Source organism: Gorilla gorilla, chromosome 22, assembly GCF_029281585.2.
Source record: "Gorilla gorilla gorilla isolate KB3781 chromosome 22, NHGRI_mGorGor1-v2.1_pri, whole genome shotgun sequence".
Lineage (NCBI taxonomy): Eukaryota > Metazoa > Chordata > Mammalia > Primates > Hominidae > Gorilla > Gorilla gorilla.
In genome coordinates, this window is record NC_073246.2 from 2,454,237 (window position 1) to 2,472,735 (window position 18,499).

The window sequence follows — 18,499 nt, forward strand, 5'->3', positions numbered from 1 at the left end:
AGTTAGTTTATGCACCTAAAGCCAACTGATTGTCAACAAAATTGCCAAGAACACACTTTAGAGAAAAGCTAATCTCTTCAATAAATGGTGCAGGGCCATTTAAATATTTATATTCAGAAAAATTACACTAGACCCTTGTGCCTTGCCTTATATGAAAATCAACTCAAACTAAAGACTTAAATGTAATGCCACCAATTATGAAACTATTAGAGAAAAACTTAAAAAATGCTTTATAACATTGGACGGGGAAAGGAATATTAAAATAAGATGTCAAAACATAGGCAACAAAATCAAAAATAAGCAAACATTATGTCAAACTAAAATGCTTTTTCATATTAAAAAAACTAAAAGATTGAAGAGACAGCTTAGGCAATGAAAGAAAATGTTTTCAGGCTATACGTATGACAAAAGGCTGATATTCAGAATATATAAGAAACTTTAAAATCTCAAAATGAAATACAATTATAATCTAATTTAAAAAATGCAAAAGATCTTAATAGATGTTTGTCAAAAAGTGATACAAAAATGGCTAACTGGAACATAAAAAGATGTTCTACATTACTAATCACCAAGGAACTGCAAATCCAAACCACAGTGAGGTACCGCCTCACTCCCATTTAGAATGGCTATAATAAAAATAAATAAATAAGTAAAACAAGTACTAATGAGGATATAAAATGAGTGAATGTATACATTGTTGGTGGAATTGTAAATTAGTGTGGCCATTATAGAAAATAGTATGGAGGCTTCTGAAAGAAATTAAAAATAAATCTATTATATGATCCAGCAATTTTACTCCTGGCTGTATATCCAAAAGAAAGGCTATCACAGTGTCAAAAAGATATTTGCATTCCCATGTTCATTACAGAACTATTTATAATAGCTTATATATGGAATCAATTCAAATGTACAGCAACAGATAAATGGATAAGGAAAATGTACTATATATACACAGTGAAATCCTATTCAGCCATAAGAAAGGATAAAATTCTGTCAGTTAAAAGAGCATGGATGAAACTTGAGCATACCATGTTAAGTAAAATAAGCCACACAGAGAAACACAAATACTTTATTATCTTATTATCTCACTCATTTGAGGAAGCTGAAAAAAAGGGTTGATATCAGCAAAGAGTACAACAGGGTTTACCAGAGACTGAAGCAGGGAGATGGGAAAAGGCTGCTTCAAAAGCATTGTGTTACAATTAGATAGGAAAAATAAGTTTTTGTTTTTTGTTACACAGCAGAATAATAATAATTAATGAAAGGGTATCACATATTACAAAATACCTAAAAGAGACTAGTTGTGGTGGCACATTCTTGCAATCCATACACTTTGGGAGACTGAGGTGGGAGAATCACTTGAAGACAGAAGTTCAAGATGAGCCTGGACAACATAGTGTGACCCCATCTCTATGAAAAATTAAAACATTATCTAGGCATGGTGGCAGGTTTCCGTAATCTCAGCTAATTGGGAAGCTGAGGTTAGAAGATTGTTTGAGGTTACAGTGAGCTAGGATTGCACCTCTGCACTCCAGTCTGGGTGTTAGAGCAAGATCCTGTCTCTAAAGAAAGTTAATACATAAAGATAAAAAAAAAAAACTAGAGAAGAAGCTTTTGAATGTTCTCAGCACAAAAATAACAAATGCATGAGGCAATAAATATACTAAGTACTCTGATTTTTATTGCTATACAACATATATACATAATTGTTTCCCCAAAATATGTACAATTACATGTGTCAATTTTAAAAAATGAAGACTATAATGTAAAATCTATAGCTGTGTAATTCCTAGCACAATACAGAAGGGTGAAACTTCATGACAATTGGTCCCGGCAATAATATGGGGGATGTAACATCAACGGATGAGACAACAAAAGCAAGGGAATACACATGGTACTAAATCAGTGTGTGAAAAATATCCCAAACAGGCAAAGCAGAACATGGAATAGACATATGCACATTTATGTACACTGTAGCATTACTCACAAACATACTACCTGGAAGCAAATGTACATTTAAGGATGAGTAGATTCAACAAACGGCATGTATATTCACTGGGATAGCATTCCGTCTTATCTGAAAAGTACTACAAAAAGGACAAATGTTGAAAACATTCTGTTAAGTAAACCAAGACAGTCAAAAAAGAAGACTGTATAATTACACTTATGTAAAATATTTAGTGAAACTCAAAGAAACCAAGTGTTGTAGTCTCAGCAGTGCACCAAGATGTAACAGTCTCTCGTAGTCTGAGATAACACCCAGAGTTCTTTGTTCTACCTCTAAGGAGATTAAGGAGCAGGAACACAAAGGTGAGGTTGGAGAGACAGTTTGATAAGCAAGAGAAGAAAGCTCTTTGCCAGCAGAGATAGGTGTCTGAACGGAGTGCTCTCTGTGAGGCTGGGGTCCAGGGTTTTTATGTACTGGGAAGGGAAGGGAATGTGCCTAGTTCACAGGCTGTCTTGAAAAACGTGTGGTTCAGCTTGGCCCAGGACTTTGGCACGGGACCAATCAGGAGCTGAAGGGATGATTCACAGATGCTACATAGATTGGCCCAGGACTTATCAGAAGCTAAGGTGAAAGCTTGGCCCAGGAGCTTGGTCCAGGAGCAACCAGAGGCTGAAGTAATTATTCATAGAGGTCAGACTTACAGTCCAAATAAAGGAGAGTGTCGACCGGAATGCACCAGAGCCCACTGTGCTTATGCCCACAAAAGGAGAAGAAACTTTTTCCTGGGAGCCCACTGACTGCACAAAGGACAAAGGTGTTTCTTTTTTTCTTTTTCTTTTCTTTCTTTCTTCTTTTTTTTTTTTTTTGAGATGCACTTTCTAATTATTTATTTATTTATTTATTTATTTATTTATTTATTTATTTATTTATTTTGTGATGTAGTTTTGCTCTTGTTGCCCAGGCTGGAGTAAAATGGTGCGATCTCGGCTCACAGCAACCTCCGCCACCTGGGTCCAAGTGATTCTCCTGCCTCAGACTCTCAAGTAGCTGGGATTACAGGCATGCGGCACCATGCCCGGCCAATTTTGTATTTTTAGTTGAGACGGGGCTTCTCCATGTTGGTCATGCTGGTCTCGAAATCCCGACCTCAGGTTGTCCGCCCACCTCTGCCTCCCAAATTGCTGGGATTACAGGCATGAGCCACTGTGTCTGGCCAAACAAAGGCATTTCTATGCCAGGTCGGTCTTGTTCCCTTATCTGAGTGAGCTGGAGGTTTCTACAAGTTTTTATCCAAATGGGCCAGAGGTTTTTCTATCTTTGCAGCCATGGGCAGGTCTCCAAGCACAACACCATGTGCTAGTTAACTTGTTAGTGTCTGCCGTTTGATTTTTTCCAGGATTCCTTTTATGTTATGCAGGGATGAGACACTGACCCAAGGACCAGGGACTTTCCAGGGACCCTTCTCTTGCTATCTACCTAAAGCAAGCTAACTAACTTCTTTCACAAGTAATGAGTATTGACTTCTACTTTTGTAAGACAAAAATTATCTAAAACCTATTGCAAAAAGAATAGAACTATACTTACCACTTCTAAACCATATACTTAAAATGTTAGAAATGAAAATGGCATGTTTTTAACTACGATTAGAAATTTAAGACTACCTGAAAGGCACAGTTACAAAATCTTCAAACAGCCCCTTCAAATAACAAAGGGTTATTCTCACATAATTATTTATACATAAACTATAAGTTGATTGTGAATTTAAGATTATTTCCCTGACTACTCACCAAGATAGAATAAAATAATCACTAAAAACCAAGAAAAAAGGGAAATGTATAGCACTAATGTCCACATCAAAAAGCTAGAAAGGGCCGGGCATGGTGGCTCATGTCTGTAATTCCAGCAATTTGGGACTCTGGGGCAGGCAGATCACTTGAAGCCAGGTGTTCAAGACCAGCCTGGCCAACAGCAAAACCTCATCTCTACAAAAAAATACAAAAATGAGCTGGGTATGGTGATGCACATCTGTAATCCCAGCTACTCAGGAGGCTGAGACAGCAGAAATGACTTAAAACCGAGAAGTGGAGGTTGCAGTGAGCCGAGATCATGCCACTGTACTCCAGCCTGGGCGACAGAGTGAGACTCTCCTACAAGAAAAAAAAAAAAAAAACTAGAAACATCTAAAGTTAACAGACTAACATCTTGATTAAAAGAACAAGAAAACCAAGTGAAAACAAACCTGAAAGCTAGCAGAAAACAAGAAATCGCCAAGATCAAAGTAGAGCTGAAGGAGATAGAGAGACTGAGAACTCTTCCCCCCCAAAACAAAACAAAACAAAACAAAAAAACTAAAAACAAAACTCAACCAATCCAGGAACTGTTTTTATGAAAAAAAAATTAATAAACTAGATGGAACACTAGCTAGATAAATAAATAAGAAAAGAAAGAAGAACCAAACACAATTAGAAATAATAAGGAAGATATCATCACTGATCCCATGGAAATATGAACAATCATCAGAGAATATTATAAACACCTCTATGCACATAAACCAGAAAATCTAGAAGAAATGGACAATTTTCTTGCAAAATTAACCCTCCACAAGACTGAACCCTGAATAGTTCAACAATGTGTTCTGAAATTGAGGCAGTAATAACTAGCCAACCAAGCAAGCTGAATTTGACCAAAAGTACAAAGAGGAGATGATACCTTTTCTCCTAAAACTATCCCCAAAAAAATTGAAGACAAAGAAGTTCTCTCTAACTCATTCTATCAGGCCAGCATCATCCTGATACCAAAACCTAAAATAGATACAACAACAACAACAACAACACATCATGCCAATGTCTTTGATGAACACTGTGCAAAAATCCTCAATAAAATACTGGCAAACCAAATCCAGCAGCACATTAAAAAGTGCATCCACCACAATGGAATTGCCTTTGTCCCCAGGATGCAAGGTTGGTTCAACATATGCAAATCAATAAATGTGACTCATCACATAAAGAGAACTAAATACAAAAACCAAATGATTATCTCAATAGATGCAGAAAAAGTATCCAATAAAATTCAACATTCCTTCAAGTTTAAAATTCTCAATAAACTAGGAACTGAAAAAACATACCTCAAAATAATAAGAGTCATGTACAACAAACTCACAGCCAATATCATACTGAATGCACAAAAGCTGGAAACATTCCCCCTGAAAACTGGCACAAGAAAAGTATGCCCTCTCTCACCACTCCCATTCGACACAGTATTGGAAAACTTGTCCAGGAAAATCAGGCCAGAGGAAGAAATAAAGAGTATTCAAACAGAAAGAGAGGAAGTCAAATTATCTTTGTTTGCAGATGACCTGATCCTATATCTAGAAAGCCTCATTGTCTCATCCCCAAAGCTTCTTAAGGTGATAAGCAACAGTAGCAAAATCTCAGGATATAAAATCAATGTGCAAAAGTAGCTAGCATTCCCATACACAAGCAACAGGCAAGCAGGGAGACAAATCATGAATGAACTTTCATTCACATTTGCTATAAAGAGAAAAAAATACCTAGGAATACAGCTAAGAAGGAAAGTGAAGGACCTCTTCCAGGAGAACTACAAACGACTGCTCAGAGAAATCAGAGTGGACACAAAACAGATGGAGAAACATTCCATGCTTATGGAGAGGAAGAATCAGTACCACGAATATGAGCATATTGCCCTAAGTAATTTATAGATTGAATGCTATTCCCATTGAACTACTGACATTCTTCAGATAATTAGGAAAAAAAAACTTTTAAAATTCATATGGAACCAAAAAATAGCCCAAATAGCCAAGCCAACCTTAAGGAAAAAAAAAAAAGAAAAAAAGCTGAAAGCATCACTGCCTAACTTCAAACTATACTAGAAGAGTACAGTAACCAAGACAGCATGGTACTGGTATAGAAACAGACACATAGACAAATGAAACAAAATAGAAAGCATAGAAATAAAGCCAAAAACCTACAACAACCTGAACTTTGACAAAGTCAACAAAAACAAGGAATTAGGGAAAGGGCTCCCTATTCAATAAATGGTGCTGGGATAACTGGCTAGTCATATGCAGAGAATTAAAACTGGAACCCTTCTTAACACCATAGACAAAAATTGACTCAAGATGGATTAAAGACTTAAATGTGCAACCCAAAACTATAAAAACCTTAGAAGAAAACATCTAGAGAATACCATTCAGGATATAGGCACGAGGAAAGATTTGATGACAAAAAGGCCAAAAGCAATAGCAACAAAAGCAAAAATTGACTAATGGGGTCTAATTAAACTAAACAGCCTCCGCAGAGCCAAAGAAACTATCATCAGAGCAGACAACCTAGAGAATGGGAGAAAAATTTTGCAACCTATCCATCTGACAAACGTCTAATACCCAGAATCTACAAGGGACTTAAAATTTACAAGAGAAAAACAAATAACCCCATTAAAAAAGGGTCAAAGGACATGAACAGACATATCTCAAAAGAAGACATACATGTCCCCAACAAACATGAAAAGCTCAACATCACTGATAACTGGATAAATACACATCAAAACAACAATGAGATACCATCTCACACCAATTACAATGGCTATTAATAAAAAGAAAAAAAAAACAGATGCAGGTGAGGTTGTGGAGAAAAGGGAACACTTTTATACTGTTGGTGGGAGTGTAAATTATTTCAAGCATTGTGGAAGAGAGTGTGGAGATTCCTCAAAGGCCTAGAAGCAGAAATACAATTTGACCCAGCAATACTATTACTGGGTATACACCCAAAGAAATATAAATCTATTTTAAATATACATGTATACATATGTTCATTGCAGCACTATTTACAATAGCAACGTCATGTAATCAATCTACGTGCCCATCAATCATAGACTGAATAAAGAAAATGTGGTACACATACACCATGGAATGCTATGAAGCCATAAAATGTAATGAGATGATGTCCCTTGCGGGAACATGGTTGGAGTTTGAAGCCATTACTCCCAGCAAACTAATGCAGGAACAGAAAACCAAACACCACCTATTATTATTCTAACTTATTAGCGGAAGTAGATCAATAAGAACACATGGACACATCAGGAAGAACAACACACTGGACACCTGTTTCATGGCATGGGGGAGGGGAAGGAGAGCATCAGGAAGAATAGCTGCGGATGCTGGGCTTAGTACCTGGGTGATGAGATGATCTGTGCAGTAGAGCACAAAGGCACACGTTTATCTATGTAAGAAACCTGCATATCCTGCACATAGACCCCTAAACTTAAAATAAAAGTTGAAAAAAACGTTTATCACATATAGACCCCTAAACTTAAAATAAAACTTGGAAAAAAAAGAGTATCTGGTGGATTCTCTGTTAGACCCAAACTGAGAATCCTGAAGCTCCCGCTGGGAGCTGGGGCTGGGGGCACCCTGGGGAGCCGCTGCCAAGGCCGTCCACCCTCCCTACAGGCCGCCTCCCTTCCCGGCCAGTGATGGAAAGGAGAGGGGGAATGTGAACAGCTGTGGAAGTCAGATTCTTGGGAATTAAATCACGCCCCAGCCCATGCCCCCCAGCCCAGTCCAGCCAGTGTGCCCGCCAGTCTTCCCACCCAGCCAGGACAGCCCTCAGGATTGTTAGATGGAACAAGGCTCCATCATCACCCAGACATGGAGAGAAGATGCTCTGGTCCTTACCAAGCAAGGCCTGGTTTCCAAAGTGCTCTCCGAAAAGGCCTCATGTTTGTCACATCTTAGAAGGTACCTTTCTGCTGTTCTTGCACCCAGCTTGTCGGCCAGTCAAGATCCCCCGCTGAGCTCTCCACACATAAGGAGGAAGTCAACACCATTGCCAAGTCGGATCAGCTCCAGGGTCTGCAGTATCAGTTTTATCAGATCCCAGGAACCTGCCTGCTCCCAGAGGTGACAGAGAAAAATCAAGGAATGATCTCTATGGTCACTGACCTCGATGAAACCCTTCTGCATAGCTCCTTTAAGCCAATCAGCAATGCTGACGGCCTAGTGACTGTAGAGATTGAGGGGACCATGCACCAGATCCATTTGCTCATGAGGCGAGTTCGGGGTGGGTGTGGGCTCAGCGGACCCCTCACTCTGAGTGGCCGGCCAACCCCACCGGCCCCAGGCAGTGAGGGCTTAGCACCTGGGTCAGCAGTTGGTGTGCTCAATTTCTCACCAGGCCTTAGTGGCCGTCCCGTAGGGCAGGGCTCAGGACCTGCAGCCTGCCATGCCTGAGCCTCCCACCCCACTCTGTGGGCTCCTGTGTGGCCCGAGCCTCCCCAATGAGGGCCACCCCTGCTCCACGGCGCCCAGTCCATCAACCTCCCAAGGGCTGAGGAGTGTGGGTGCATGGCACAGGACTGGCAGGCAGCTCCACCTGCAGACCCAGTGTGGGTCCACTGGGTGAAGCCAGCTGGGCTCCTGAGTCTGGTGGGGAGGTGGAGAACCTTTATGTCTAGCTAAGGGATTGTAAATACACCAATCAGCACTGTGTATCTAGCTCAAGGTTTGTAAATACACCAATCAGCACTGTGTATCTAGCTCAAGGTTTGTAAACACACCAATCAGCACCCTGTGTCTAGCTCAGGGTTTGTGAATGCACCAATTGACACTCTGTATCTAGCTACTCTGGTGGGGACGTGGAGAACCTTTATGTCTAGCTCAGGAATTGTAAATACACCAGTCGGCACTGTCTATCTAGCTCAAGGTTTGTAAACACGCCAATCAGCACCCTATGTCTAGCTCAGGGTTTGTGAATGCACCAATTGACACTCTGTATCTAGGTACTCCGGTAGGGACAGGGAGAAACTTTGTGTCTAGCTCAGGGATTGTAAATGCACCAATCAGCCCCCTGTCGAAACAGACCACTCAGCTCTACCAATCAACAGGATGGACATTGGGCCAGATAAGAGAATAAAAGCAGGCTGCCCCAGCCAGCAGTGGCAACCCACTTGGGTTCCCTTCCACACTGTGGAAGCTTTGTTCTTTTGCTCTTTGCAATAAATCTTGCTGCTGCTCACTCTTTGGGTCCACACTGCCTTTATGAGCTGTAACACTCACCAGGAAGGTCTGCAGCTTCACTCCTGAAGCCAGCAAGACAACGAACCCACCGGGAGGAAGGAACAACTCCAGACGCGCCGCCTTAAGAGCTGTAACATTCACCGCGAACGTCTACAGCCTCACTCCTGAGCCAGCGAGACCACAAACCCACCAAAAGGAAGAAACTCCGAACACATCCGAACGTCAGTAGGAACAAATTCCAGACACGCTGCCTTTAAGAACTGTAACACTCACCGCAAGGGTCCGTGGCTTCATTCTTGAAGTCAGTGAGACCAAGAATGCACCAATTCTGGACACACTGTGACGAGTGTGCTGGACCAGTGTGGGGTGTTCTGGGGTTGCCTAGCCCATGAGTCATGTTTGTTCCACCAGGGCTGCTATGTCAATGACCTCAGCTATCTGGAGAGGGACCTCAGGAAAACTATCATCCTGGACAACTCGCCTGCTTCTTACATCTTCCACACAGAGAATGCAGTGCCTGTGCAGTCCTGGTTTGATAATATTCCAGACAGCAGCTGCTGCACCTGATATCAACCTTCGAGGAGATGAGTGGAGCAGAGGATGTCTACGCTAGCCTTGGGCAGCAGTGGGCCCTTAGCCTTCCCTGCTTCCCAGCAATGGCCATCGCAGTAGGGGACTTTCCCACACTGTGCCTTTATGATCAGCCTGAAAGAGTGAAGGCTGGAAGACCTATCCACACATGCCTGGAAAGGGTGAGAAGTGATTGAAAAGAGCTTTAGGACAGCTTAGATGCCCAGTGGGTGAATGCCAGACCAAGGATACCCAGAGCTACCTGCCATCAAGTTGTTGGGTTCCCGAGATGTGAGTGTGAGAGAAAGAAAGAGAGCATGTGTGTTTTGCGATGAACTCCGGCCCCAATATACAGTGTTTCAGTGGGGGAGAAGCTGAAAGACAAAGACTCTTCCCAAGTTAGCTTGTCTCCTCTCCTGTCACACTACAAGCCCCTGAGCTCCATAGGGATGAAGACTATTGAAGGCTCCATTGCAAACCTGGTCTTTCCTCAGTGCTGCAAGGCCTATGCCAAGGAGAAAGGAAAGGTATGCCTTTGGGTGTTCCAAACACACATCTTTCTGAAATATTTCTCCAGACAGTTGTTGCAGACAAAAGACAATATTTCTGGGAAGATGGGGACTTATGTCCAGACCAGTACCCAAGCCATCAGGTCTTGTGGCGCAAAGGCTATGCTTACTTAAGTCCAGCCAAGTGCCTGGGATGGATCCTTTCTGCATCTCCCCAAGACTGACCACTTAGCCATAGCCTGAAACCTGTGGGGAAGGAAGTTGTCTCCCCACCCTGCAAGAGGAAAAATAACTGATTTCTGTTCTTTTGACTCTGTTTTAAAATTATCTTAAAAAAAAAAAGCCTATCTGAAACTGAAAAGAAAAAAAACAAAAAAACAAGGAAAAAGATGTCATACTTACATAGGTGAAAAACATACAGTTATATCTATAAGCAACAAACACAGCTAATTCACACTTATATTAAACATCACATTGAGATAAAGTGTACCAAGCTAAAACTTATCATTCAATTCATCATATCAAGCTTTAAAAGCAAAAATACAGTTAACTGATCTGAGAAAACATACCCCCCAAGAAAAGAAACACAATAACACGGAACTGAAAATAAGAACAGAGATTTTAATGCATAAAATCCTGAATACAACATAGATTTACAATGAAAAAATAACTCTTTTTTTTTTTTTTTTTTGAGACAGAGTCTTGCCCTGTCACCCAGGCTGGAGTGCAGTGGCATGATCTTGGCTCACTGCAAGCTCTGCCCACTGGGCTCACGCCATTCTCCTGCCTCAGCCTCCCGAGTAGCTGGGAATACAGGCGCCCACAACTATGCCCAGCTAACTTTTTGTATATTTAGTAGAGATGGGGTTTCACCGTGTTAGTCAGGGTTGTCTGGATCTCCTGACCTCGTGATCCAACCACCTTGGCCTCCCAAAGTGCTGGGATTACAAGCATGAGCCACCACGCCCAGCCGAAAAATAATTCTTTAGATATCTACAGCATTCAACTGTGTGCACTCATGAAAAACAGACAATTTAAGTCATTAGAATTTAATGAATTGCAGTAAAATTATACAGAAAATACATTGCAATCATTAATAACAGGCTCTAATCAGAAGAGTTTAATAAATAATCATTAAAAAGACGGGAGAATTTTCTTATGTTCTCAATATGTTTCTGCTCTTCTTACCACAAAATATAATAAAACCACATGACTATACTGTAGATTTCAGGAGCTAAAAAAGCCTTATATTTTCAAACAAAAGAACAACATAAATTTTGCAAAATATGATGAGCATTACCGAAGTATAAAGTAAATATCTGGAATTAAAATATACCATCATTTATATACAGACTAAAAAAAGAATATAAATGTTCATGATTCCTTTCTGCCTACAGTGAGCTTAAAATTGCAAACAAAAATTTTGACAAATATGTAGCACCTACAAGACATTTTATTAATAGCTTACATAATGTGTAAATTTGAGCAATTTATTTTAGAATTTTTGAATCTAAAAATCACCAGCTTGACATTCATTTCAGAAAGTGAAACATGAAGGAGAGTAACATAAGCAAGATGACAGAATGGGAGGTTCGGCATCCACATCCCCCACAACATAATGCAGCTGCCACAGCAAACATAAGTGTATTCATGAAAGCCTTGGGATCCAGTTCAGAGATTGTGACACCCAGCTGGAGGCAAAGACCAAGGAAGACATCTTCAGAGGGTAAGCACTTGACCAAGTGGCAAGCTTGCCAATCATGGTCCTGGCTTCAAAATTCTGCCACATCTTACTGTAGACTTGACTATAACTCATTTGACCTTGGTCCTGCCACTGCAACAATCTGCCAAAAACACAAGAGAATTCATACTCACCTGAGACTCAAGTGACAGGCCTGCAGAACTTGGTTCTCTCTATAGTCCCTGAATCAGGCAAAACACACGTTCTTTACTTCTCCAGCCATGGTCCAGAAGAAATCTTCACATTGATATGATGAAATGCTAACAAAAAATATGAAAAATACTAAAGTACAAATGTCACTACAAATGGTAAATACATACTGAAATTCAGAATACTATAAATTGTTATCATCTTAAACTAGACTATTAAAATACAAGATGTTTTACATAAGTCTCATGAGAACCACTAGGAAAAAAAATCTGTGGTTAAAAAAAAGGGAAAGTAATTAAAGCATACACAAACAACAAAAATTACACATTGGATATGGTGACTCCTGCTTATAATTCCTACACTTTGGGAGGCCGTGGAGGGAGAATCATAAGCTCCTTGGGTGTTGTGGTAGGTGTCTGTAGTCCAAGCTACTTGGCTGGCTAAGGTGGGAGGATTGCTTGAGCCCAGGAGGTTGAGGCTACTGTGAGCTGTGATATGCCACTGCACTTCAGTCTGAGCAAGAAAGCATAACTTTTTCTCAACAAAAATGAACAATACCACAGGAAAGACAGAACCAGAAAAAAAAAAAGCAAACTTAAAATAGACAGAAAACTACAAATTTACAATAGTAACTGCTTACCTATCACTACCTTACAAGTAAAAACATTAAATTATCTACTAAACAGATACTGCTGTAGACTGAATGTCATCTCCAAAATTTAGGATAAAATTTAATAGCCAATGTGTTAGAATTAAGAGGTGGAACCTTTAAAAATTAATTAAGCTATAAGAACTTTGCCTTCATGAATGGATTAATGTTCTTATTATGGGAATGGGCTAATTATAACAAGAATGGATCTGTTATATATTAAAAAAAAAAAAGCTGTCTCTCCCTCACATCTTTGTCTATGTTATTATCCAGCAACTAAACCTTCAACAGAAACCAGTATCATGTTGTTTTGCCTTCCCAGCCTCCAGAATCATGAGTCAAATAAAATTCTATTCTTTGTTAATTACCAGTGTGTGATATTCTGTTATAGCAGCCAAAAGAGACTAAAGCAGACAGAGTGGATAAATGAATCTTTTAAACCTCGTAATATGCTGCTTACAGGAGACTCAATTATGAATTAAGAGCATAGGTTAAAAGTGAAAGGATAGAAAATGATATTCCGTGCAAATAATAACCAAAAGAGTGCAATGGTAGTTATGCTTAAATTAGACAAAATAGACTTTCTAGCAATGTCTCTCACAAGCATGAAATGAGGTTACTATACAATAATAATAGAGGTTAATTTGTCAAGAGAATATAGCTATATATATTTATGCACCCAAAAGGGAGGCTTCTAAATATAAAAAGCAAATATGGGCAGAATTGTAGGGAGAAGTAGAAAGAAACCCAATAATAGAAAAATTTAATGAAATGTATAATAAAGGACATATAGTTAACAGCATTGTAAATTGGCAAGGGAAAGCTGGTCTCATGTGTTGCATTTGAGAATGCAGCAAAGAAAGTGGGAACTGATAATTTTACCGCAAGTCTGAGTTAGGCTGAAAAACAGGGTGGTCGATTAGAGGTTCCACTTGCCATATATTAAAAAAACACAGGAGAAAACCAGTCCTCCTCTGGAGTGTTAAAATAATTAAAGAGCAGAAAAATAGGCTAAAGTGGCTCTAGTGCCCTGTGTTCATAGGTAAAAATATATATATATATATATATTTATATAAAACCTAACTCAAATACATTTCCTATAAAACACTATCTTAGCCTGAAACAAAACGCAGGTTTAACCCATGACAAACATACAATTAACCTCTGATTATGTAACCAGGAAATTTCCATCTGGATAGTTCAAATAAGGTGACTACATAACTGGAACCAATTCTTGAATTTGGGTTACTTTCTCATGCATCTTATAAAAGCCTTTCCTTTATGCCCCTCTGGTGGACCAGAAATCATGGCTGGGTGCTTTCCATTTCACCAATCACTGTTTGTTCAGATAAACTAATGAAACTTTTAACATAGACTCCAGTTAATTTTTAAAAAGGGAGACTGCGGACCCCACGAACCGCAGCTCCTCCCACGCAAACACCCAGTCGCGGTTTTTCCCTGATGACCCACCTGGCATCCCTGAACAATCTGGGAAACACTCATGGCTGTGGGCAAAGAGCAGGGCGCTGCCCAGGGACAGGACCTGATGGGCAGGGCTGGACGTGGGGGCCTCGCTGCTGGCCCAGCGGCCATCTTGCAGCCACAGGGGACTGAGGGCCAAGCTGCGGGAGGCTCGGAGCTAACCGTGGGGAGGCCGGTCCTGCCGGTTTCACAGCCTGCTCTCCCCTCTCGGGATGCCGAACCCCGCATACTCACCATTTCCCAGCTTCCAAGATGTCCTGGCACCTTAACTATGCGTCCCCAAGGACCTACAGATCACAGGGCAAAAGGGGCTGTGACAGAGTAGCCCGGGGCTCCCAAGGTGGAGGAGGCAAAAAAGGAGATGGATCCCAAGCTCCTGTGCCAGCACCAGTGAGAGACAAAGACCCCGCCAAATGCCGGAAGCCACGCCCTCCTTTCCTGTCCTCTCCAACTGCGCGCCTGATTGGGCGGTTCCCACATCAGTGTCAATGATTGGATAAAACTCCAGGACGCACCCACCCCTGCCTGACTCCTGCCCCTACCCCCACTCCCCCTCAGCGTTACTGCATTTTTGTTAGTTTGTTTTACTTTAAGTTCTGGAATACATGTGCAGAACGTGCAGGTTTGTTACATAGTTTTACATGTGCCATGGTGGTTTGCTGCTTCTCTCAACCTGACGTCTAGGATTTTAGCCCCACATGCATTAGGTATTTGTCGTAATTTTCTCCCTCCCCTTGACCTCAACCCCCTAACAGGCCCCAGTGTGTGATGTTTTGCTCCCGGTGTCCATGTGTTCTCATTGTTCAACTCCCACATGTGAGTGAGAACATATGGTGTTTGGTTTCCTGTTCCCGTGTTAGTTTGCTGAGTATAATGTTTTCCAGCTTCATTCACGTCCCTGCAAAGGACATGAATTCATTCTTTTTATGGCTGCATATTATTTCATGGTGTATATGTGCCACATTTTCTTTTTCCAATCTATCAATTATGGGCATTAGGGTTGGTTCCAAGTCTTTGCTATTGGAAACAGTGCTGCAATAGACATATGAGTGCATGTGTCTTTATGCTAGAATGATTTATATTCCTTTGGTTATACACCCAGTAATGAGATTGCTGGGTCAAATGGTATTTCTGGTTCTAGATCCTTGAGGGATCACCACACTGTCTTCCATAATGGTTGAACTAATTTACACTGCCTCCAGCAGTGTAAAAGTGTTTCTATTCCTCCACAGCCTCACCAGCATCTGTTGTTTCCTGACTTCTTAATAACTGCCATTCCAAATGGTGTGAGATGGTATCCCATTGCGGTTTTGATTTGCATTTATCTAATCTCCAGTGATGATGAGCTTTTTTCTTTTTGTATGTTTGTTCACCACATAAAAGTCTTCTTCTTGTTCTTCTTTTTCTTCTTCCTCTTCTTCTTCTTGTTCTTCTTCTTCTTTTTCTATTTATTTTATTTATTATTATTATTTTTAAGATGGAGTCTTGCTCTGTCACCCAGGCTGGAGTACAGTGGAAGGATCTCGGTTCACTGCAACATCTGCCACCCAGGTTCGAGTGATTCTCCTGCCTTAGCCTCCCCAGAAGCTGGGATTACAGGCCACCCGCCAACACACCCTACTAATTTTTTGTGTTTTTAGTAGAGATTCGGTGTCACCATGCTGCCCAGGCTGGTCTTGAACACCTGACCTCATGATCCACCTGCCTCCATGGCTGAAAGTGCTGGGATTACAGGCTTGATCAACCGTGCCCAGCCAAATATCTTCTTTTGAAAAGAGTCTGTTCATATTCTTTGCTCACTTTTTGATGGTTTGTGTGTGTGTGTGTGTTTGTGTGTGTGTGTGTGTGTGTGTGTGAATTTCTTTAAGTTCCTTGTAGATTCTGGATATTAGACCTCTGACACATGGATAGAGTGCAAAAATTTTCTCTCATTCTGTAGGTTGCCTGGTAACTCTGGTGATAGCTTCTTTTGCTGTGCAGAAGCTCGTTAGTTTAATTATATCTCATTTGTCAATTTTAGCTTTCGTCGAGATTGCTTTTGGTATTTTATTCATGAAGTCTTTGCTCATGCCTATGTCCTGAATGGTATTGCCTAGGTTTTCTTCTAGGGTTTTTATGGTTTGGTGTCTTACATTTAAGACTTTAATCCATCTTGAGATAATGTTTGTATAAGATTTAAGGAAGGGGCCCAGTTTCTGTTTTCTGAATGTGGCTAGCCAGTTCTTTCAGCACCATTTGTTAAGCAGGAAATTTTTCCCCATTGCTTGTTTTTGTAAGGTTTGTCGGAGATCAGTTGGTTGTAGATGTGTGATGTTATTTCTGAGGCCTCTGTTCTGTTCCATTGGTCTATATATCTGTTTTGGTATCAGTACTGTGCTGTTTTCGTTACTGTAGCCTTGTAGTATAGTTTGAAGTCTGGTAGCAGGATGCCTTAAACTTTGTTGCTTTTGCTTAGGATTGTTTTGGGTTGACAGGCAAACAGGCTCGTATAGTTGGGGTCACATGCCCAGATTATCACAGCTAATTAAGAAGTGAGGTGAGACTCGAAATGCACATGCTCTTTCCCTTAACTGGGTCTGTTGTATAATGCATCTTATCAGCTACTTAACGGTAGGAATTAGAACAATTTGGACATCTTTTTAGCAACTTTTTAACCTGCATTTTGGTAACGCGGTAAAAAACTTCATCCCATCCCTGAGCCCCTCTCTCACAACGCTGCACCCCACTGCTGGCCATGCTGTGGTGTGGCCATTAGGAATCAGGCGGGCAGCGGGGGCCGGAAATAAATAAGCAAGGATTATGTTGCCCAAATTTGCTCATCTTAGAAAGTCTCCTCAACCATTCTGTGTGAAGTGATTATTCCAGGGTAACTGTGCCCTGACTGTGCTGCATGTCAGTCTGACTTGTCTTTTTGAAAACCACTGGATTACTCTCATGAATGGGGGTATTTCTCTTTCTATTTGAAAATGATCAACTATCCTCTGCAGGTGTCCTCATTTGCTGGTTTAGACCCTGAGGGTAGCGGTGAGAAAATATTTGGGCCACATCAGAATATCTATTCTCAGCTGGAGGATATATAGAAATTTCTTAATACTATCTAACCATTTTCTCAATAACCGTTATATTTAACAGTGATAGCTTGGAAGGCAGGGAAGGACACAGATGACACAATCTAGAAAGTTTAATTTATTTATAAGTTTCTTTTTCTGGTCTTGTTTAGTTTTGCTTAGTTTTTGGATACAAGGTCTTGCTCTGGTGCCCAGGCTGCAGGGAAGTGGCATAATCACAACTCATAATTTGGTTGTAACGGTTCTTTAAACTACATTTTTGCTGAAAATGGTAGCTCACACCTGTAATCTAAACATTTGGGTGGCCAAGGTGGGATGATCGCTTGATCCCAGGAGTTCAAGACGAGTCTGGGAACATAAGTAGGCTCAGTCTCTAGAAAAAAATTAAAAAATTGCCTGGGTGTAGCTTTGCATGCTTGTAGTCCCAGCTACTTGAGAGGCTGATTTGAAAGCATCACTGGAGCCTAAGAATTTGAAGATGCAGTGTGACACATGATTCAGCCACTGCATTGACAGAGTGAGGTGTGTGTGTGTGTGTGTATGAAGAATTTGTATGTGAAAAAAGTTCAAGCACAGGAGAAAAGTGAAAGCCCATTGTGGGGGATGTGGAGAAATGTGAGTGTGGCTCCAGCAACTCAGTGAGACTTGTTTTTCCATCTTGAAGAGTTGCCCATCCACACTGAAACCATAGCCTAACAAATGCCAGTTCTCAAACTACATCTGCTGGGATACCAGTATGTAGCCTTTTGAAAAAAATAAAATCTTTCACCTAAGAGAAGGACAAGAGAAAAGGAGGGTTTCACATCTAAAGCCTGCATTTTCTTTATGAATCAACAGCCACTAGTCATTTGAGTTGTCCAAAGGTGACTGACAGCACTAATACACTTAATGAATCAACCAGGAAAAATGGGCCTCTCAGGTGAGGAGGAGGCACAATGGTCACAAAACCCAATCCATTCTCAGCTTTGCATGGTGCTCGCATCTCAAGAAGTGGTGTTAGCCATGTGAACCGTGTTCACTGGACAAGGCCAGAGGAAAGAATATTTAGTACAATACAACTATGAGGCTGCAAATCAAACTGGTAGTGGGAGCATGCATGAGGCTTCAGTGGCCGAGACACTGGTGGCTACCCTTCGGTGTCACTTAAACTTTCGAGGTGAAGGAAACTTTTTTTTCCCAATTGGCTCAGAGAAACTAATAAACATTAAAATTTAGATTGTTTTTCTTTTCAAGATTTCTAAGACATAGAGGACTTTCTAACACTCCAAGAGACACTCAGCTATACATGCAGCTGAGGACCTGCCTGCTCTGTAGAGGGATGGCAGGGCAGCAGCCACCAGCTTTAGGAG

The 18,499-nt window shown here is 40.9% G+C and overlaps 1 long non-coding RNA gene across 2 annotated transcripts; it reads right to left on the reverse strand.

Annotated features, from left to right (window-relative positions):
• Positions 1-1,659: 1,659 nt before the first annotated feature.
• LOC129530478 (uncharacterized) lies at positions 1,660-14,497 on the reverse strand. Of its 2 annotated transcripts, XR_010132435.1 has the most exons (4): positions 14,317-14,497; positions 11,936-12,061; positions 7,641-7,853; positions 1,660-2,087 (listed from the first exon to the last, which is right to left on the reverse strand). It is a non-coding gene; the product is annotated as an uncharacterized lncRNA (long non-coding RNA). The 2 variants fall into 2 exon arrangements; XR_010132436.1 differs by lacking the exons at positions 1,660-2,087; positions 7,641-7,853 and adding an exon at positions 10,662-11,751.
• Between the last annotated feature and the right edge of the window lie 4,002 nt (positions 14,498-18,499).